This window comes from Theropithecus gelada, chromosome 6 (assembly GCF_003255815.1).
Source record: "Theropithecus gelada isolate Dixy chromosome 6, Tgel_1.0, whole genome shotgun sequence".
NCBI lineage: Eukaryota > Metazoa > Chordata > Mammalia > Primates > Cercopithecidae > Theropithecus > Theropithecus gelada.
Genome location: NC_037673.1, coordinates 111,756,571 through 111,778,916, shown reverse-complemented (window position 1 = coordinate 111,778,916; position 22,346 = coordinate 111,756,571). Strand labels below are relative to the sequence as shown.

General features: G+C 39.7%; 1 pseudogene; it reads right to left on the bottom strand.

Annotated features, from left to right (window-relative positions):
• Positions 1-6,456: 6,456 nt before the first annotated feature.
• On the bottom strand, positions 6,457-6,738 carry LOC112626894 (annotated as a pseudogene).
• Positions 6,739-22,346: the final 15,608 nt, after the last annotated feature.

Below are 22,346 nucleotides of genomic sequence, written 5' to 3'. Positions count from 1 at the left end.
CAGGTTACAAAAATTTTAAGTCCTCAATCTGGGAAAAATAGGTCAAATAACAGAGCTACACAACTAAATTCTAGCTGTATGTTTTAGACTTTTTTCTACAGCAGGACACAAAAATAAGTTGAAGAAAAAAAATAGCTTACCTCACATAGAACATTGTGATATAGTTTTGAAGAGTTGGGAGCAACACATGCTTTTGTGTGTTTTCTATTGCTTTATATCTTTTTATAAAGCTGCACTGTAGGAGGTGGCGACATGCTCTCATTAGGATGGAAAACTCTTAAAGAGAAAATTAATGGTGATACTGAATTGGCAGACAGAAGTATTATAGTAACCCTCTTCTCAGGAGAGGAATCTTATTTATTTTTCTATTTTTCATTGTTTAAATATAAGATATGCTTTCCTTTAGTTTATTTTAGCAAATTCATGATACAAAATAAACCAGCATAATTAGACTCATTTATCCCAATCTAAATCTCTGGCCAGCAAAGTTTTCAAAGCCAAAACCAAATGAAACCAAAAATACCCTCAGTCTGAACTTTAATACCAATATATTTCTTTTCAGGAAGAAGAACATTTTCTTTTCTTTATTATTATTATTAATTTTATTTATTTATTTTTTTGACACGGAGCCTCTCTCTGTGGCCCGGGCTGGAGTGCAGTGGCCGGATCTCAGCTCACTGCAAGCTCCGCCTCCCGGGTTCACGCCATTCTCCTGCCTCAGCCTCCCGAGTAGCGGGGACTACAGGCGCCCGCCACCTCGCCCGGCTAGTTTTTTGTATTTTTTAGTACAGACGGGGTTTCACGGTGTTAGCCAGGATGGTCTCGATCTCCTGACCTCGTGATCCGCCCGTCTCGGCCTCCCAAAGTGCTGGGATTACAGGCTTGAGCCACCGCGCCCGGCCCTATCATTATTATTATTATTATTATTATTATTATTATTATGCCTATAGTTTCTTAAGATCAAATACCTCAAATCATGACCAATGCTAAAATATGGATAGTATTGACTGGAGCCCTACTGCAGCATTTGGGACTGATGTTAACAAATGGATTAGAGATGTCTGATCTTTTGCTTGTTTTGAAACAATAAGCTCCATATTGTAAAAGTGGCAGAGTTCTTACGGTCGCTGGTTGAGCATAGCGAATTCCTGATCCGTGGGAGCATGTTTATATTGCAGTGATTCTAATTTACCCATAAATAAATTATTCTTCTCTGAGGCCCATAATAAAGATAGTTTTAATTGCATGCCAACTGTTAGACCCTAAAATTAGATAGCTTTGGTCCTCCTTTGCCAATGGGAGGAGGTGTTTTAGAATATCTGAGTTGAGATTTGCCGTGGCTCCAGAGGCACTTTGGGAGAGAGAAGAAGCAGAGATATTTTTGATGACTGTCTAAACAGATTTCAGTTGTAGAAATGTTATTTCTGGGTCAGACAGAAGCCACGTTCATATGTTTTCCAACAAGCTGAAGGGTCGTGCCTGGCCCTGCTTTTTATCGTTTCTCTTCTTTTGAATCCCCTGAGTCCATTTTCACAGATGAAGCCGAAGAGGGTGAGTCAGAGACTGCCCTCCTGGCTTGTTCCAGTGTTCGCTCTTCCTTAATTAGCAGAAACAGTACCCACTTAGAAAAGATGTTTGTGCCCTGGTGACGAAGTGCCTTCAAATTGAGTCACTCTCTAAAGAAAAATGTAGGACAATCTTACAAATTAATTTTAGCACAAGGAAATACAGGCCATGTGTGAAATTAGGTTGACCCCAATAGAAGTGAGCTTACGAGCAAGCGGGAGATTTTGAGCTCCCCCAACCTCCATCAGCAATCCTTTCTCACCTCTGCTCAACATAGCAACTTACACACCCTCAAAGCTGAGCGGCTTTGGGCAAGGGTTTCCCGATTCCTCATTGGAAAAATAGGGACAATAACAGTACCTGCCTCATTGAGTTGTTGAAAGGATTAAATCAGACGATGTGTATAAGGTGCCTGCACACACGTATGTCAGAAAGAGTTTGCTGCCCCCTCCTCCCCTTTCCTTCTGGGAGGCATACTCTTCAGGAAGCAATCTCTAGTTCTGCTCTATGCTTGTTTCCCATTTTTCTCTGTACTCACATTCTTTTTCTGTGTAATGATGAGGGCTAATGCACCAGGGTAGATTTCTTTTGAGGGAAAAGGTACCTGTGTGCTAATACTGAACTCACAAAATACCCTAGTTCTTGCTTAACATGGCAATTGCTAGAAATCAGTTAGCAAGCCAGGGATCCTGGAGGTACCTCAAGATCAAGTGTGATGAAGGAAGTCAGGCGATTCCTGTCTGTTACCACTGTGGCATTCTGAAAGCTTGCTTTATTCCCTTAACATATTCTAGAGCTAAGCACCAAGTGTGCTTTAGTTCCTCAACTCGTGTTTTCAACAGATAAAAGCAAATATTTTAAAACAATTATTCAAACACTGTTGGAGGATTCCACTGTTTTTTCATACAGCAGGTATCATCTTTTTACCTTTTTACTAGTTAAAAATGTATTTATTTAGATACATTAAGAATGTCAATGAAATTCCTACAACTTTGGTTTTCAGTTACAAACTAGTATTTGGTCAGTGGCACAATTATTTGGATCTTTTGTTTCTTTCTCCTTTGGGAAAAATATGGATTTTCATTCCTCTTTCATAATGGTCCTTGTTCACCTTTGCCGTGCCTTCGAATTTCCTTTCTGTTTAGATCTGTTCTTCTACACTTACAAGCATGTTTCAGAAATTTCCAAAATGCTGACTAAAAGATTTGGTGCTTCTTCTTGTGCTTCTCCCAACAACTTTGCACCAAAAAGTTTATGACATTTTGACTCTGGGCTTCTTAGGATCTCCTTTGCCCACATTTTGTTATTTCTCCAAAGGTTAGAAAATAATGTTGCTGAATCTTGTGCTTCTATTACTTAAGAAATAAACAGGAAGCAAGAGAAACAAAGGAAACAAATTCCAGAAGCAAATTCCAGGCTTCAATTAAGTAGAGATTTCCCAGTGATTTCTTTAAAACTATCTCATCTGCCTAAGACTTTGCTTCTATGAGAGTGGGGTTAAAGGCTTGAGAGAGGGTTTAGGGATAGCTGTTAACTGCATTGTAGCTCACTTCCCTATTGGCTTAATTGCACAGTGTATTTCTCTATTTTTCCCTTTAAAAATTTTGAATAGATAATACCTGTACATGCTCCATTCTTTTGCGCATCTGTGGCGCAACATCATAAACTAGTGCACCTCGACTTTTGTTTGCTTCTACAACACTTCCTTCAGGAAAAACTGCACAGGGAAAATTGATGAAAAGTGTCCCTACATTCCCAGTCCCCAACCATCAGTCCCCGCCACCACGTCTATTAGTTTGCTCATATATCCCTTCCGAGATAGTTCAGACATATGCAAGTATGGATGTATACGTAATTCCTCCTTCCTTTTACACAGTCAGTACCATACCCATCACAATGTTCAGCAACTTGCTTTTTTCGTTTAATAATATGTTTTGCTCATTACAATATTATAAGTCAGCACACATAGCTTTCTATGTTTCTAAAGGATGGGTTTTTATCCCCTCCTCTTGTGTGTGCATCTGTGTGTAAAGCTTTCACTCAATGATTTTTGTGTGTGTGCAATTAATGCCTGGATGCCTCACTTTTAATAAATAGGAGAATAAACATAATATTTAAGATCCCTGACTGTTTAATGAGCGTTATGGATTTAATGTTTGTGTCCCTTCCACAAATTCCTACTATGATGTCTATACGATGTCTTAACCCCCAGTGTGGTAATTTTTGGAGATGGGATCTCTAAGGAAGTAATCAATGTTAAATGAGATCCTAAGGGTGGTGTCCTGATCCCATAGAATTAGTTTCCTTATAAGAAGATAAATCAGAGAACTCTCTCTCTCCCTTTCTGAAGTGATAGCCCTCATTAACAGAATCAGCTGGCACCTTGGTCTTAGACTTTCACCCTCCAGAACTGGGAGAAAATAAATGTCTCTCATTTAAACCATCCATTCTCTGGTATTTTGCAATGATAACCTGAGCAAACTAATACAGTGAGGATTCTGTGATGCTCCCAATTATTGTCTCCTGCTTCCCTCCGTGACTTGACTCTTGAACATGTGTCCAGGATGGTTATTTTCAGGAGAGGGCCATCGTGGAAGGGTCTGTTTCTGGTCCCATTCCAGCACAATTTGATCCTAGGACTGGGTTTTTCCTCTTCACCATATTCAAAGGATTCTTGGAGTCTCATGCCATTAGAGGAATTTTTGATCTAATAGTCTATGACACCTTTCTTAGTATAGTCATGTATTGCTTAACAGTAGGAATACATTCTGAGAAATGTGTAGTTAGGCAATTTCATTGTTGTGCAAACACCATAGAGTATACTTACACAATTCTAGATGGTACAGCTTACTACACACCTAGGCTATATGCTATAAGGCAGGTTACTATACTAAATACTATAGGCAATCAACGCAATTGTAAGTGTGTATCTAAATGTATCTAAGCATAGAAAAGGTACAGTCAAATATGGTATTATAACCTTATAGTACCACTATAATATATGTGGTCTGTCATTGACTGAAATGTTGTTACATGGTACATGACTGACTTCTTGCTTACTTACAACTTCCAAGCAAGTAGAGATCTTTGAGATGGGGGTGAGAAACATGAGAAAAAGTAGGAAGGTAGATCAATAACAATAATAAAACAAAATAAATGATTTTTTTTTGTCCTGTAATCTTATGGATGGGTATATCTCACCCCTACTCCAACACACACACACAAATTGACATTAACTAGAGATTTGTTTCTCAGGTGTATCTGGCAATGGTCATGTTTCCAGATCTAGCACAGAATAAACAGCTATTAAGAGTAACAGAAGGCCTGGTGAGGTGGCTCAAGCCTGTAATCCCAGCACTTTGGGAGGCTGAGCTGGGAGGATTATTTGAGCCCAGGAGTTTGAGACCAGCCTGAACTCTATTTAAGAAAAAAAAAAAAAAAAAGAGTAGTAGAGTCTTAAGGAACAGCTATAAATGTTTGATGCTTTAGCATTATCCAATGAATCATCCTGGTTTATAGCACCCTAATTTTCTTTTGTACTCTGTGTCATGGTCCTGGGAGGAAGCCCAAGGGCCTAGGTGAGGCCTCTTCCTCCCTGGAAAAGCCTGGGGGAGACAGGCGACTTGTGCTTGGCCATTGGATGATGCCACCTGGATGTGGCCTCTTGAGAGAGTGGTGTCCCATTGTTGCAATGCTAACAGTAGAGGTTCATGCCAGGAGTGTGGTTCCAGGCAGCCCCAATGAGTCTTGCTGTGACAGACCTTTGCTGTAAGCAGGATCTTCTTTAGACCTGAACAGGAGGGCTCCCCTGGGCTATAGAGGGCCCCACTGTGATCTCTTCTGGCTTCACCTCTGCTCCCCTAGAGTCCATATTCTCTAGACTATCCTTCTAGACTATACTCTGGGTACCCAGAATCCTGGGATTCCCTGCCCAAAGGGCCCAAAGCCTGTGAGAGCAGATCAGGCCACCACTGTTTGCAATCACAGGTCCTCAGAGTGGCAAGAGCATCTGTTTGGAGTGTGAGTACTGTGTAGAAAGAGCTTAGACAAGAGGGCTGAGGATTTTCACCAGTGTGCGTGAGGGCCCTTGTGGTGTGAAATGGGGCTGGGACTAGGATAAAAAAGTGGGTAGCTTGTGAGCTTAACCATGGGCTCTATTTGTACTCTTGTTCTGGGCCTCATGAATGTTAGGAGTGAGACTGGCTTTGGTCTTGATACCTTAGCCTGTGTTCCAAGCCTGACCTTTAGCCTGCTGAGGACTGTGAGCTCCTAAGAACCTTCTAATAAATGTTGTTGCTTAATATAGTCAGAGTTGCTTTCTGCTGTTCATCACCAAGAACACAGACTGAAACAGAAATGTTAAAGGGAATTCATTCCACCTTCCATCCCATAAAGACTTAATAAAGCACCCTGGTGAGCATTCTGTTTTCTGGGAGTTAAACACCCACATTAGAGGCCACAATCCCACCCTGTGACACACAACCAGACTCTGCTTCCTCCTCAGGCAGGATCAAGAAAGAATGAACAGATGGAATTGATAAATATCTAAGTACAGTTATAGCAAGTTGTCATCCAGGTTTCATTTGTTCTGGAAAAATGACATAATCTCAAACATTTAAGATATTAAATGTTGTTAAAGAAAATTCACCTTTTTATTTAGTGAATGCTTTTAGTGTTTTTTTTTTTTTTTTCCAGATACGTCCACTTGAAAGTCTTTGAAATCCATCAATCTCTTTTTAATAAAAGATCTTGATTTCAGATAAAATTAATATTTCTATAATTAGGATAAAGCAAACACACATTCTTATCTTGAGTTTATTATTTCAGGTGATTTCTACCAGAAATGACTTCCATGAGTATTAGAGTTCTGAGGGCCACTCAAATATTTGCCTACATGCTTATGGGAAGCTTGTGTAGCTTTTACTTGGTAGAAATTCCAGTTTTTCTGAGTTCTTAAATTCCTTCAGTTTTTACATTTTGTATTCTTTGTAAAAGACTGGATCATTATAGTAAGCAGTTAAGAGAGTCTTTCAATGCAGAATTTTCTTTCCAGTATTTTACCACCCTAAGGATTCCAGAGTTCTTGCAACACTTGGTAAAATCTTGAACTTGTTCAGAACACCTCTCTCTGGCCATTTTTCTCATTATGTGAGGCATCAAAACATCTTTTTCGACATGTCTTAGTTGCTGCTGGGGTTGAGCACCATCTTGGTGGGCAGAGAGGGTGACTGTGTTGCCACCTGGTTCAGATAAACCCATCAATCTTTCTGAAAGGCCTCTATTATTTTAGAAGTGTTTTATGTATAGTGCTTACTTATTGACAAGTCTTAACTCCCAAACTGGAATATGTCACCTCTTTCAGGCCAGGAACTCTTGTTAGAGTCATCTCTGTAGCACAGTGTTGTATACACAGGAGGACCCCAGCAAACAGTTGCTGAAATCATATTTTATTTAGCATTTATAGTAATCACTACTATATGCTTCTTTGGCATTTTACATATGCTAATTTAATACCAGTCTCTGTGGGCTTGAGGAGAGATTAAATTTAAAATAAATTTAAATGTATGTATATACACACCACTATCCTATAATAAAAGTTTAAGGCACATTTAAGAAATTGTAAGTAATGATGCATAAAGATTTGGGTAGAAGAGAAAGTAGAGATATTGGAGATTATGGTAAGTAGTGACATAGTATAGGAAAAAGTTCCAGGCAGGAAGCCAAAGAAAAGCGTAGGTGATAAGAAAGAATGAGACAAAAATTGGAATCGTAGGAGATAATAAGTATAAATAATGAGACATCATATGTTGAGTTTCAGTCTTCAAAATATTTTATTTGGAAACTCTCCTCTCTGGAGAGAAAAGTGGGCCAATCCTTTTATTGAAGGAGTACCTGATACTCGGAGGCCATGTGGCTCCTAAGAGAAAGAACAAGAATTGAAGCCAGATTTTTCACTGCTCCTCTTGGAGTGACAATTAGCAAAGTGAATAAAAGACAGAACAGAGTAACTGCATCTTTATACGAAAAGAGTAAACATGCTAACAATGGCTGCCCTTATTCACAGTTAACTTGTTCAATCTTCATAACTTAATGAGCTGTTACTCTCTTTTGCAGATGAGAAAACTGAGCACAAGGCAGTTCAATAACTTTCCCAAGATTCAGTAACTTTCCCAATATCTTTCCCTAAATGGTAGCAGTGGGATCTGATTTTGAATCCTGTTTGTCTCCACAACCACTGCTTGTCTCTTCATTCTGAACAAGCTTTCTCATCCTGGAGAAGAAAGTCTGTTGAAGCACTACATATAGACTTATATTTGTATTCAATAATTTCAGTGATTGCTGGTGTAACAACCAGTCTGATTCCTGTGCCTGTGCCTGTTGCTCGGCCAGAAGTACTAATGATAATTTCACTTATTTGTTAATCACATACTCTGTGTGGCTTAATTTTCTTTTCTTTCTTTCTTTTTTTTTTTTTTTGGAGAAGGAATCTCGCTCTGTCGCCCAGACTGGAGCGCAGTGGTGCGATCTTGGCTCACTGCAAGCTCCAACTCCTAGGTTCACGCCATTCTCCTGCCTCAGCCTCCTGAGTAGCTGGGACTACAGGCGCCCACCACCTCGTCCGGCTAATTTTTTTGTATTTTTAGTAGAGACGGGCTTTCACCATGTTAGCCAGGATAGTCTCGATCTCCTGACCTCGTAATCCGCCCACCTCGGCCTCCCATTGTGCTGGGATTACAGGCGTGAGCCACCGCGCCCGGTGTTAATTTTATTTTCAAGCATCCATTAGATGTTGGCCTTCGATAGCTGTGGAAACAAAGGCATAGAGGGTAAATAACTTGTTTACACAGTTAGATAATGGCAGAGCCAAGAGTTCAGTTTGTGACTCCAAATTTTGTGACTCCAAAGACTCTTCAGAGCTCTATTAAATGACTGTAGTGTCCTCTTCACCTCTGTCCCAGGTGTGGCTCTCTCTTCTCTCCCAGAACTCTGTCCTCTAAGGGCCCATAGTTTTCATTACCATTATTGAGGTGGTTGATGTCAGTTGCCTGCTCAACCACCACATCCACCTTCTTGCATGCTCACAGAGACATGATTTTGTTCATCTCTTAAGAGGTCAGTGATAGGTTTAGACATCAGCATGTATATGAAATTCTGGTTAATGAGATATAAGGGAAAGTCTGCTGGTGCATGGTGGTTTCCAGAAAAAATTTCCTCTGTCTTAAAAAGAAAAGAGTGGTTTCTTCCTTCCTCCACTGTAGGAGGTTGTTAGAAGATATCATATCTGGAGTAGTGGCAGTCATCTTGCACCCATGAGGGGACAGCCCAAATTGGAAACAGCCAACATGCTGAGAAACTCTGAGTGAAGACAGGAAAGAACTTAAGTCCTTGATGAAATCTTTGAACCAATGAATTTCCCATTCTGGAACATCTTGAACTCAGGACTTCTTGTCATGTGAATAATAACATATCCTTGCTGTTTAAGTCACTTCTGCCTGGGTTTTCTGTCACGTACATTTGCAACCATCCTAACTGATATAATTAATATATTCAGCATCACCATCATCATCATTAACATGTATTAGGTGCTTACAATAGCTACTGTGTTGAGCTTGTTATGTGCATCTTCCTATTTAATCCTCACTACAACCCTATGAGCTACGTGCTTTTATAATTTCTACTTTACAGATGAGGAAACTGCAGTTTAAAGAGGTTAATGTGACCAAGGACTCACAGCAGGGAAGTGGCAGAACAATGATCTGAAGAACAAGGCACTCTACTTCCTTCATCTTTATTAATACTGCAATAAACCACAAGTTTTATTATCCTTGTTTTGTTGATAAGGAACCTGCGGTTCCTCATTTACAAAAAAGAGATTAAGTTCTGCCCCAAACTAGTAAGTGAAAGATTCAAACTGAGATTTTTCTGATTCCAAGCCTGTGTTTTTCGCTGTATATTCAGGCTTCTCACTTGACCACCTTCCCAGACTCTGAAAGGATTTCTCATTTTCAGACTTTTCTTTAACTCTTTCTTCTCCATTCCTTACCTGTTCTATCCCGCAGTCTGCCAGCCCCTTGTTTTCTCCTGAATGACAATAGATATTTATCTCTACTTACTAGTGATCTAATTAAACTATTACATCTTCTAGGAACTGGGTTCCTTAACTTTGTCAATATGCACCTGTTGCCTGGCAGTATGGACACCTTGATGAGAGGATGGAGACCTCAGGCTTGTGGTGTACTAGACACTTGATGGGGTAAAGCATGTGCTTGGGGTGGATCGGGGGAAGGGGCTGGAGGGAATGCTTTCCTGTATGTGGCTCATGGGCTCTGCAACCCTGCTCTTTGGAACAATTAAAATGGAATACAGAAAACCCCCATATTTAGACCAAGGGAGAATCAAAATATTGGCGATGTTAAAACCTTAGAGACAAAAAGAGAAGGAGGACAGAAAGAAAGTTAATCACTACTTTCAGTAATGTCAATTTAGTCTGGAGACTCAAACCCCTTGCTACTCTTGCCCAGTTTGCCTCCTCATCTGCTATAGGCTGATCTCACAGGGAGGCTGTGGCTCTTCCTCTCCCACCATGGTTTTCCGCATTTGAGCCAGACTCCTTGGCTTTATTCATGCAGGTCTGGATTATTCTTGCTGCTCTCCCTCCCCATCTTTCAGCCCAAATCCTACCCATTCTTCAAGACTCAGTGCAAGTCCTACATTCTCTATGAAGCCTTTTTGAAACACATCTGCTTACATGAGTCTATATTTCCCTGAATTTAGGAGTTGTGATGATTCAACTCTGGAGTGTGGATGCTTCTGAAAGTTGTTTTCACCACCTTCTCTAAAACCCTTGAGCTTCTGAGCTATTGACATGATTGGTCCTTACAACTGCTAACCCTTCAGGAGTCCCAGCTATACCCGCAGCAGTCTTTCTAAGACCACCATACACCCATCTAGTGTTTTGCCTGACTTCCATCCTTTCTGTCTTCTTCTGGTAACATCACCTCAATTTTTCTTTGGAGGAGCTAGGGGAGGGCATGTGACCCAAGTTTTAGTCAATAAGCTCATTTATCTCCCAAGTCATCTGAGTTGTGCAGAGAGCATATCATTCAGACCAGTCCAACAGGAATCTCTATGAGATTTATATGGAGCTATTTAAAAGCAGAGAATGGGTAAGTCATGGTGGCTCATGCCTGTAATTCTAGCACTTTGGGAGGTCGAGGTGGGCAAATCACTTGAGGTCAGGAGTTTGAGACCAACCTGGCCAACATGGTGAAATTCTGTTTCTACAAAAAATACAACAATTAGCTGGATGTAGTGGCATGCACCTGCAGTCCCAGCTACTCAGGAGGCTGAGGTGGAGAATTGCTTGAACCCAGGAGGCAACGGTTGCAGTGAGCCAAGATCGCACCACTGTACTCCAGCCTGGGCGACAGAGCGAGACTCCATCTCAGAAAACAAACATACAGACAAAAAAAACTTAGGAATAAACTTAACCAAGCAAGTGAAAGATTTGTACATGGAAAACTCTAAGACTCTGATGAAAGAAATTGAAGAAGACACAAATGAATGGAAAGATATTCCATGTTCATGGTTAGAAAGAATTAATATTGTTAACATGTCTATACTACCCCCAAGCAATCTATGGATTCAATGCAATGCCTATCAAAATTTCAGTGGCATTTTATACAGAAATAGGGAAAACAATCCTAAAATTTATATGGAACCATGAAAGACCCTGAATGGCCAAAGCAATCTTGAGCAAAAGAGAAAGCCAGAGGCATCACACTACCTGATTTCAAAATATACTACAAAATTACAGTAATCAAAACAGCATGATCTAGCTATAAAACCAGACACAGAGAATAGAGAGCCCAGAAATAAATTAATGTATTACCATAATTGATCTTCAACAAGGTGTCAGTAATGCACAATGGTGAAAGGATAGTCTCTTTAGTAAAGGATGCTGGGAAAACTGGATATCTACATGTGTAAGAATAAAATATGACATTTATCTCACACTATATAAAAATTCAAAGTGGATTAAAGACTTAGATGTAAGACCTGAAATTGTTTTTTTTTTTTTTTTTTTTTGAGACGGAGTCTCGCTCTGTAGCCCAGGCTGGAGTGCAGTGGCCGGATCTCAGCTCACTGCAAGCTCCGCCTCCCGGGTTCACGCCATTCTCCTGCCTCAGCCTCCCGAGTAGCTGGGACTACAGGCGCCCGCCACTTCGCCCGGCTAGTTTTTTTTTTGTATTTCTTAGTAGAGACGGGGTTTCACCGTGTTAGCCAGGATGGTCTCGATCTCCTGACCTCGTGATCCGCCCGTCTCGGCCTCCCAAAGTGCTGGGATTACAGGCTTGAGCCACCGCGCCCGGCCAAGACCTGAAATTGTAAAACTATTAAAGAAAAGTATAGAGAAAAATCTTCTTGACACTGGTCTGGGCAATGATTTTTGGATGTGAACCCCAAAGCACAGGCAACAAAAGCAAAATGGACAACTGGGATTGCACCAAACTAAAAGGTTTCTGCATAGCACAGGAAACAATCAACAGAGTGAAGAGACAACCTAAAGAAAATGTTTGCAAATCACACATCTCATAAGAGGTTAGTATCCCAAATATATGAGGAACTCAAAAACTCAATAGAAAGAAAGTAGCCGAATTACAAAAATGGTCAAAGGGCCTAGACAGACATTTCTCCATAGAAGACATACAAATGGCCAGCAGGTAAATGAAAAAGGGCTCAACATAACTGGGCATCAGGGAAATGCAAATCAAATCACAATGAGATACTATCTTACTCCAGTTAGAATGGCAATTATTAAAAAGACAAAAGAAATGCTGATGGGAATGTAAGTTAGTATAGCCATTATGGAAAACAGCATGGCGATTCCTCAAACAATTAAAAATAGAACTGCCATATGATGCAGCAATCTCACTTTGGGGAATATATCCAAATACAATGAAATCAGTATATCAAAGAGATACTTGGACTCCTATGCTCATTGCAGCATTGTATTAGTCTGTTCTCACATTGCTAATAAAGACATACCCAAGACTGGGTAATTTATAAAGGAAAGAAGTTTAATTGACTCACAGTTCCACATGACTGGGGAGGCCTCACAATCGTGGCAGAAGGTGAATGAGGAGCAAAGTCACATCTTACATGGGGGCAGGCAAGAGAGCTTGTGCAGGAAACTCCCACTTGTAAAACTATCAGCTCTCAAGAGACTTATTCACTACTACAAGAACAGTACAGGGGAAACCGCCTCCATGATTCAATTATCTCCACCTGGCCCCACCCTTGATACATGTGGTTTATTACAACTCAAGGTGAGATTTGGGTGGGGACACAGCCAAACCATATCAAGCATTATTCATCATAGCTATGATATGAACTCAACTCAAGGATTCATTGAAAGATGAATGGATAAAGAAAATGAGATATGTTTATATGTAATGGAATAGTATTCAGCCTTAAAAAAGAAGGAAATTCTGCCATTCATAACAGCAGAAATGAACCTGGAGGACATTATGCTAAGTGAAATAAGCCAGACACAGAAAGACATGAGTCAGTTACATGTGGAATCTACGAAAGACAAACTCATAGAAACAGAGAGTAGAACAGTAGTTGCCAGGGACTGGGAGTGTGGGAGATGGGGAGATGTTGGTCCAAGGGTATATAGTTTCAGTTAGACCGGATCAGCAAGTTCTGGAGATCTATTGTACAGTATAGTGACTATGGTTAATAATAATACGCTATATACTTGAAAATTGCTAAAAGAGTAGATCTTAAATGTTCTCATCACAAAAATGATAAATATGTGAAATGACAGATATACTAAATAGCTTGATTTAATCATTCCACTATCTCTCTCTCAAAATATGTTGTACAATACAAATATATACAATATTTGTCAATTATACCTTAAAGCTGGAAGGAATTTTGTTTTAAAGGTGAGAAGCTCTCTTTCTTTAATCTAATTTGATGAAAGCCTGTTTTTTTTGAATTTCAAGAATTTTTGTCAATGTGCTGAGAATAAAGTGAACGGAGAGGAAATTCCACAAACAGCAAGAGAGACATTGATTAATTCCATCATTTGACCTGAATTATGTATCTAGCCAAACCCACCCTTGAAATTTTCATTTTCTTGAGACAATAAATTTCCTTTTGCTTAAGTCTGCTTGTGTTGGGATTTTTTCAATTGGAACTCAAAAAGTCTCAACAGATTTATCCACCCAACAAGTGAGGTTTCCTGATACTACATCATTAAACCTGTGCTATAAGCCCACAGCTACTAGAAAAAAAAAATCTTTGTTATCCAACAACAACAACAAATGCTATATTTCTTCCTGCCCTTCTTCCTATTCTCCCTTAGAGTATTAGGAAAGTGATCAGGGGACTAATGTATGTCCCTGAAAGCCTTGGTTTTGGTCTTGTCCTCAGAACAGCAATTCTGTGCTTAGAAGGAAATGAACATGGTTCTCTAAGACATCGTAAAACAGAATTCTGGATCCAGTGTGATGTTGATGCTGAAGAGCCTTTGTTCTTGGAGAAACCTGGTGCTAGATCTTTCCTGAAATTGCTCCAGTATCCTCAGACCCGTCTGAGCACTGAGGAGAGGGCACGAGTCATGTGCTGGAAGGCTGCTAGAGATACAGCACAAGAAGACATTTTCAGAGCAAGGACCCAGGCCATGAAGAATTTCCAATAATTTCATGGTTGTGCCATAGGTTTGTGAACAGATTTATACACTCCAGGCATGGGGAGTTTCAGGGCTCTCAGTAAAGCAAGAAGGCTAGAGAGATGAAGTGGGAAGGATATTTGCAGAGAATGAAGCAATTTTCAACCGGAAAATATAAAAATGTAGCAACTGCAGAAACCCAGAACTGATACTTCTCTACTGCTTACATTGTGTGAACACGTGTGTGTTTGTGTGTGTAGCAAAGTTAAAAATTGAGTAATCAGATTGTTTAGCAATCGTTCCTCATTAGGCCCCGAGCCTTGGTGGTGGTGCCTTGTTCATGGTTTGAGGAGCACTGGCTGGAGTGTTTGCCCTGAAGCCCCATGCCTCACCTTTTCTTCTGGGGATGGGAAGGAGGTGCAGTGGGCTGTATCCTTGAAACTTGGCCCAGTGACACAGAGCATGGGTCATTTTGCTTTGTGCAGATCACCAGACCTCAAATAGGAGGGGAAAGGCTCTGATGCTGACAGGTTTCTAAGTGAGGCTGGCTGGAGGCTGGTGTGGCATTGGCTGGGGAGGCTGGAGATCGGGATTATTGGCATTTTCTTGAACCACATGACACTGGAGAAATACTAGTCAACTACCAGCTGACTTGGTGCCTTTAGGCTCCACCTCACCCTTTCAGTTGCCTCAGTGGAATCGAAATATAGGTCTGTGCTGTATGTCTGTGTTTCCCAAGCCTCCCAAATTCCTTGAAATGTATTTGAGGCCACTTTTTTTTCTTTTCCTCTTGTTAACTCTTTTTTCTTAAAATCACACCAAGAATTCATGCTGAACCATAGAAACATGAGAAAATTCAGAAAAACAACATGAAAGAGTAAGTATAAGCCCGTTGTTAACATTTTGTTACATGTACAGTCACGTTAATCATTGTTAACATTTTGTTACATGTGCAGTCATGTGTTGATTAACAACAGAGATTTTGTCCTTGTGTGAACATCAGAGAGTGTACTTACGCAAACCTAGATGGTACAGCCTACTACACACCTAGGCTACATGGTATAGCCTCTTGCCCCTAGGCTGCAAACCTGTACAGCATGTGACTGCACTGAGTACAGTAGGTAATTGGAACACAATGGTGTTTGTCTAAACATATCTAAACATAGAAAGGATAGAGTAAAGGTATGGTATAAAATATTTTAGAAATAGGACACCTATATAGGGCACTTACCATGAATGGAGCTTGCAGAACTGGAAGTTATTCCGAGTGAGTTGGTGGGTGAGTGGAGTAAATGTGAAAGTTTAGGACATTACTGTATACTCCTGTAGACTCTATAAACACTGTACACTTGGGCTATACTAAATTTATCTTAAAATATTTTTATTCAGTAATAAATTAGCCTTAACTTTTAAATAAAGTTTTTAATTTTTTAAACTTTTTGACTCATTTGGTGATACAGCTTAAAACACAAACATACCATACCACTCTATAATGTTTTCTTTCTTTATATCCTTATTCTATAAGCCATTTTCTATTAAAAACTTTAAAAAATTTTCTAAACTTTTTTGTTTAAGACACACACACTAGCCTAGGCCTACAAGAGGTCAGGATCAACAAAATCACCATCTTCCTCTTCCACATCTTATCGCTCTGAAAAGTCTTCAGGGAGATACCATGCATGGAGCTGTAGTCTCCTATGATAACAATGCGTTCCTCGGGAATACCTTGTGAAAGATCTGTCTGGGGCTGTTTTACAGTTAACTTAAAATATATATATAAGTAGGAGTATAATCTAAAATAACAATTAAAAGTATGGGATAGTAAATACATAAACCAGTAACAGTTATGGATTATCATTATCAAGTATTGTGTACCATACATAATTGTATGTGCTGTGCTTTTTTGTATGACTGGCAGCACAGTAGGTTGACACCAGCATCACTAGAAGCACATGAGTAACATACTGTGCTATAATGTTAGGATGGTTATGATATCACTAGGTGAGAAATTTTTCTGCTGTATTATAATCTTACTGGACCACAGTCCAGTAAGATATATGGTTCATCACCGTCCATCATGTGGACTATTTTTTCTTTTTGTGTTTATTGCTTGGTAACCTCTTTTTAAAAATTGAGTATATTCTAGACATCTTTTCTTATCAATAAGTACTCTTCTATACAATCATTTTAAAGGTTGGCTGCATTGTGTCCTATTGTCTGGATATGTGTAATTTATTTTGCCAGTCCCTGTTGCTGGGCAAGAAAGTGGCTTCTGGTTTTCCTGTATTCAGTATAATAACCTCCTTATAGTTACATGTTTGTGTACATCTTTCAATATTTCTCATAGCTTTCTTGAATTGGAATTGAAATTTTGTGGCTTATTATGCTTGTTTTTAAGGTGTTGATGACTTTGTCAAATTGTTCTACAGGAGGTTGTGCCACTCATTTATGAGTGTCCATTACCTGAGTACCAGTTTTCATGAACTAATGATCATTCCACCCACTTTGGGGCTGGAGCACAACAAATCACACAGACTCACTTTCTTTTTTAAGCTATTTACTCCTTTGTAGTTTTGCTTCTCATTATCCTAGATACATTATGAATTTTCTGTGGAATGCAAGTATCTTGGTTCTTCCATACATTTAACCAATGTTTGTTCAGTGCCAACATGTGCTCAGGCTGGGGCTCAGACTAGACTCTACCCTCAAGGAGCTTGCAACCTAATGATATTAATTAGAACCAGAATTTCATGTAAGTAATAACCAATTCATGCACAGCAATTTTAATGTTACCTCTTGATATGTATTTAATGTATACAGTAATGCTGATATCAGTATTACTACCATCTATTTCACAGATAAAGACATTAAGACTGAAAGATGCTGGTTGAAAGCCTATGTAACTAACACATGGAAAAGTAGCAATTCTAAATCTCATCCTTCTTCCTTATACCCTCAAGATAGCAGGGGGAAAGAAAATATTCTATTAAGGACATATGGAAGGACTTCTTACCCAGACTTCTTTTTTTTTTTTTTTTTTTTTGAGACGGAGTCTCGCTCTGTCACCCAGGCTGGAGTGCAGTGGCCGGATCTCAGCTCACTGCAAGCTCCGCCTCCCGGGTTCACGCCGTTCTCCGGCCTCAGCCTCCCAAGTAGCTGGGACTACAGGTGCCCGCCACCTCGCCCGGCTAGTTTTTTGTATGTAATAGAGACGGGGTTTCACCGTGTTTGCCAGGATGGTCTCGATCTCCTGACCTCGTGATCCGCCCGTCTCGGCCTCCCAAAGTGCTGGGATTACAGGCTTGAGCCACCGCGCCAGGCTTACCCAGACTTCTTTGCCTCATTGTCTCTCATCTCTGAAAATCCCTCATGCATTCCTTTATAATCAACATCACTTTTTGAGAGAAACTTCTTTTTAAGAGGTAAATAGATATACAGTTCCAAGAAAAATAATAATGCCTATCAGTTTTCTCCCTATAGGAGGGTCTAGGGTGGAGGTGGGGCTGCATCAGTGGGAGGGAAAATGAGTGTACATAATGCCACTGAATTGTACACTTAAAATGGTTAAAATGGTCATTTTAATGTTATGTATATTTTATCACAATTTTTTAAATTACCAAAATAAAACCTTAAAAAATAAACATTATCATCTGTGGGGTAAAAAATAGGAAGGTAGATTTCAGGAGATGAGCTTCACCTATCCCATATTTAACATGCATGGACCTTCCTTCCACAAGACACTGGGACTATAATATGGAAACGATCGATATTCTAAGAGACGCTAATTTTTAGAGTTGTTTGGATTTTCAGGTTCAATATTTCATTTTCATTTCAGAAGTATAATTTTAAACATTATAATGTCATTACATATTCCCTACCTAGCAGCATATGTAAAATCCAGAGACGAGACAGTGGCCTCTGACTCTCCGGCATACGGCAGTATCAGTTCCCAGAATAACAAGACATTCTTGATTATGATTTAATCATAACTGGGAAAACCCAATATGTAGAGAGGTCATGTTAGAGTTTATAGCGAGAAAAATTTTTGTTTCTTTTAATGAACAAATGTGTTTCCTTTTATTAGATGATAGTTTTTATATTAATAGTTTTCCTTTTTTCACCTTGACTACCAGGAGCACAGAGCTAATTTGGGGGATGATTACAATGATTTGTCTATAGCTTAGGCTTTATAGTCAGTGTTTTCCTAGCTTTTCAATGCACGTATTGGTTCTTCCATTTTTGTTTTAATGAATCAATTGGATTTTTGACTTTTGTCATAAACGCCCTCATTTTTTTTGAATAGGCAAGGAACATAATATAAATAAATGGAAGGACAGATGAAAAACAACCACTTGACTGGCAGGCTGAAATAGAAGGGAATACTAAATTACTTTATCAGTCACCTATCCCAGTTTAGATTCCTGCCTGGCTACATTTTACTTGAGTTAGCTGCTTTTCTGCTGTCTGTATGCAAGGTATGTGTTCTCTCATCCGTGACCTGCTTGGGCCAGGCCAGCTGAAAGAAGCAGCTGGTCTTCACCTTCTGAAGCTAATATTGGTATACAGTGCTTAGAGAGTCTCTGCTGGAGGAGAAGTGCTGTGTAACATACCTGCTCTTCACATACTGTCAGAAGAAAAGTCAGTTGAGCCAGAGTGGGCAGGGTTACCAAGGTACTGCTGGTGGAGGGTCCAAGCCCAGGGCTTCAAGATAGTAGCAGAAGCAGGGGGAAGGCTGGCCCCGCCGAGCTAGCTCTGGAGGTTGAGCCTGAGTTGGTGCCGTCTTTGTCAGAGATGGCCTTCTAATGATGGTGGGTGTGCCTGTGTACCCCTGACCCCTGAGTGTAATGTAAAGCTTCTTTCTGCTTGTGTTCTAGCCCCTGAGTGTCTGCCTTATGTTTTAGGTTGGTTGTGGAAAGAGCTTTCTGTGTGAGATTTTAGAGTGTGATGCTTGAGGGGAGTAGGTGCTGGGATAATTGGCTAGCCACGTGTAGGAGAATGAAGTTGGATGCTCATCTCTCACCTTATACAAAAATCAGCTCAAGATGGATTAAGAACTTAAATCTAAGATCTGAAACTAAAATTTCTAGAGGATAACATTGGAAAAATCCTTCTAGACATTGGCTTAGGTAAAGATTTCATGACCAAAAACCCAAAAGCAAACACAATAAAAACAAGGATAAATAGCTGGGACCTAATTAAACTAAAGAGCTTTTGCACAGCAAAAGGAACAGTCAGCAGAGTAAACAGACAGCCCACAGAGTGGGAGAAAATCTTCACAATCTATCCATCTGACAAAGGACTAATATCCAGAATCTACAGTGAACTCAAATAAGTAAGAAAAAAAACAATCCCATCAAAAAGTGGGCTAAGGACATGAATAGACAATTCTCAAAAGAAGATATACAAATGGCCAACAAACATATGAAAAAATGCTCAACATTACTAATGATCAGGGAAATGCAAATCAAAACCACAATGTGATACCACCTTACTCCTGCGAGAATGGCCATAATAAAAAAATCAATAAATATTAGACGTTGGCATGGATGCAGTGATCAGGCAACACTTCTACACTGTTGGTGGGAATGTAAACTAGTACAGCCACTATGGAAAACAGTGTGGAGATTCCTTAAAGAACTAAAAGCAGAACTACCATTTGACCCAGAAATCGCACTACTGGGTATCTACCTAGAGGAAAAGAAGTCATTATTCGAAAAAGATACTTGTACACACATGTTTATTGAAGCACAATTCATAATTGCAAAGTCATGGAACCAATCCAAATGCCCATGAATCAACGACTGGATAAAGAACTCTGAGAGAGAGAGAGAGAGATACACACACACACATATCATATATATACATATATATCATATATACATATACATATATATCATATATATAAATTATATATATAATATGTATATACACGCACACACATATACACAATGGAATACTACTCAGCCATAAAAAGGAATGAATTAACAGCATTTGCAATGACCTGGATGAGATTGGAGACTACTGTTCTAAGTGAAGTAACTCAGGAATGGAAAACCAAACATTGTATGTTCTCACTGATAAGTGGGAGCTAAGCTATGAGGATGCAAAGGCGTAAGAATGATACAATGGACTTTATGGATTTGGGGGGAAGATTGAGAGGGGAGGTGAGCAATAAAAGATTACAAATATGTTGCGGTGTATACTGCTCGGGTGATGGGTTCACCAGGATCTCACAAATCATCACTAAAGAACTTACTCATGTAACCAAATACCACCTGTACCCCAATAACTTATGGAAAAATAAAAAAAAAATGATGTTTTATTTTAAAAAATATTCTCTGAAAATACTTAAAGGAAGAAAAACAAACCCCTTGAGCTGGGGCCTAAGTGAGAAGAGGGTGTGTCACCCAGGGTGAAAACAACTTCTATTCTTTGTAGTCCCTCATCTACCCCTCTTGTTTCTGCACCACCCTGGAGCCAAAATGATAAGATTTAGAAGCTCACCAGCACATGTTTTGATTTTATGTTTTAAAGTCTCCTCACAACCCTAGATAGTTTATATTGAGATTAAGGAAGGGAAGGAATCATATTCAAATGACTTCGCTTCTTCTCTCTTCTCTCATTTATTAGTCATTCTGGAAAATCAAATGTCAGGCCAAATATGATGAAAGTTCAAAGTCTGTTTCTATGATTAATTTTAATATGTCCTTCAGAAAAGGAGATTCCTTCCCTTCCCAAAAGTAGACAGCTTTGCTCCTTAGGCATTTCTTTTACAAATGAGGTTTTCTCTTTATTTTCAGTAACCACACAAAGATGGCAAAAATGTTGTGAGCGGGTCTAAATTTTAGCAAGTAAGAGGAAGTTTCTAAGGATTTATAAAAATGGAAGCAAAGCACAGAGCAATGAAACCAACACTGTAGTTCAAGTCCAGGGCACTGTTTAGCTCAATACTATTCTTTTAGAGGACCTATGGCCATATGTTATAATTCCTTGTTACTCAAAGTATAGTAGGCAAACCAGCGTATTTGACATTACTTGGGAACTTTTCAGAGAAGTCTTGAATGTCCTAAATTGACGTGAATTTGAAAGAGGTCACATCAACTGTTAGTTAATATTAACATACCCCAAATTGTATTTGCTTCATCAGTTTATTAGTTCCGATGAGTTCTCGTTACCAGTAATAGTTGAACCTTACCAGCTCAGTTTTCCCTGGCAGTGCCAAAGATAGGATTGTGTTCATCTTCAGAGTGCCCATAAGCTTTCCTTGGAATCCTCTGAATGTCACCCATGCTACCTTAGGAGCAGATCCTGCCCCTGCCCCCTTGCCTGTTGCTTACTGCCTACTGGGTGTTCCATGGGACTCCACTAGGTCATGGGCAGAAATAGGGAGGGTGCCACCTCCTCCAGTCTCTGTCGGCTGTTGTGCCCAGGCCCACATAGTCTTGTGTATATCCTAATTTAACTCCCAACCCCACTCTCTACAGATCTAAGCTATCTTAAAGGCTACAATTTTGACTGACATCTCATGTCCTCACTACTTCACATTTCCATCCCCAGGCATTCTGACACAAAACCCCTCCCACAGGCTTCTTCCTCCATGAAAATCACCTCCTACAGAATGATCAATGCCCGCAGGTCACCGTTAATAGCCATCCTTCATATACTGTACTCGCAACATTTGAATCCAGTTCAGGCTCAGCTGCAACCCCACCTCTGATAAGCGACAGTATAATGTAGCTGGTTTAAACTTCAGCCACCACCATTACCACCACATCAACAGCCAATGCATGCTGTTTTTTCACTACTAATAAAACCAAAACATTTGGAGAAGCATTTTCTTAGATTACTAGAGATACTCTTTGAGCTATCTGCTGAGATCACAAGGATATACAATTTAATTTGGGGAACTACATTTTAAGATGGGCATTGATAAAGTAGGGAGGGGCCCCACATAGGCAAGAAAGATGTTGAGGTGTCTGAAAATCATTTACATATAGTGAAAGGAAGTGGAGAGGGTAACTTGAGAATGGAGGCCAGAATAATGTCTTTAAATATTTAAACTGCTGTCATGTGGCCAGGTAGGGTCTCTTGTTCTGGA